This window comes from Kryptolebias marmoratus, linkage group LG15, assembly GCF_001649575.2.
Source record: "Kryptolebias marmoratus isolate JLee-2015 linkage group LG15, ASM164957v2, whole genome shotgun sequence".
In the NCBI taxonomy this organism is placed as follows: domain Eukaryota; kingdom Metazoa; phylum Chordata; class Actinopteri; order Cyprinodontiformes; family Rivulidae; genus Kryptolebias; species Kryptolebias marmoratus.
In genome coordinates, this window is record NC_051444.1 from 34,159,305 (window position 1) to 34,160,983 (window position 1,679).

The window sequence follows — 1,679 nt, forward strand, 5'->3', positions numbered from 1 at the left end:
GTTTACACAGTAAGGTATCTGTTAAATGTGTCCAAAAATGTGGAAAAGCAACTCAGGTTTTGTTAGATGTTTGAGAAATTTTGTTCTCGCCCACTACGTTTGCTCACATCCTGTGCATCTCCTGGGGGCTAAGCCCCCCTTGTCCTTAAAACCTAGTGACGCCCCTGCTGAACACTAAGAAAGATTTCAGTTTAAAACTTTGATATCCAAAGCGGTGGGCGATATGCAATCCTTCAAGGAATAATAGGCCCTTAATTTTCTCAGTTTCATTCCTGTACCTGACTAATAATGTTTTCTCTTCTCTTTTAACTTCTTAGGACCCTGCGTCCACATATGGTGACATCATTTTTCTCATAGACCGCATTATAAAAGATATAAAAATAAATCTTTGCTTTCACACTCATCAGGTCCAATCAGCCCCAATAACTAAGCAAAGTTAAAAATGCATACCATGCTAGAGTTCGGGTTTTAGGAGGTTAAAGCCATTTGTCGTTGAACTTTTGTCTACATAAAAACCTAGCAAAGAATCAATTTTAAATACCTTTAGAACACAGGTGCACAACATCTCTTTTCTAAAGATTGATTTAATTAATGGAACTGAAGGGACACAGAGCTGGTGGGTTACTGACTCACCTGGATTAACGTGCAAATCCTTGCACTGAATCAGGATTCACAAGTCCGAGGTCTCATTTAACCCTAATCCTGTCCCAGAGTTAGCAAACTCACTAAAAACAAAAAACTCTAAACAGCAGAATCCCAGGAAACACTGGGACTGATTCAGGTTAAAGACTCACCAGATATATGTGATCTGCACATAATGCACATTATTGTATGTATATAGTTACATACTCTTTGCACATTTTGCATTTTTGTTTTGTGTGGTTACTTTTTTTACTTAGCTACTTCAATTATTTCATTCTTCATTGACATTCTAATTTGCTTCTTTTGTATTTTTGTTGCACACTGCATATTTTATTCTTATACATTCTACTTATATGATTTTTTTTGCAAAACTTAAAAAAAATAAAATGCATGCTTAGCATTTTTTGGTTCTATTTGTTGTTGGGTAACGTTTTGGTTAACCTATATTTGCTTTGCACAAGTTACAGTTTTATTTTATTCCATCATTCTAAGTTGTTTGTTTGTTTAATGGTATGTGAACTTGTATAATTAATATCTATGGATAAGGCAAATGGGGTTGATAAGCATTCACTGCATTGTTTTTTGTTTTTTTTGGGAGGGGTGGTGGCAAACAAATCTCCTAAATCCTATTAAATAGAGTTTTACAAAGTCTAGTTAAGATTTAATCTGAGTTTTCTTCAACATTATCTTTCTCTTTGTCACTCTCCTATAAACCTCAGACTGGTGAAGAACCCAGACAACAGTAGTTGGAGCTCAGTCTCTCCATCTCTCCTGCTGAAGCTTTAACTCCTTCAGAGAGCTCACAGGTGTCTCTGTTCTCCTTCTTCACCATCACTCAGTTTGTGAGGACGGCCTGCTCTTGGTAGATTTACTCATGTCTCATACTCCTTCCATTTCTTGATGATGGATTTAACAGAACTCCTGGGGATGTTTAGGGCCTTGGAAATCCTTTTGTGTCCATCCCCTGACTAAAAAGTCCAAGTACTTTTTTTCTGAGTTGAATTAGAACGGTGAATATTTATGCAAATACTTTACCT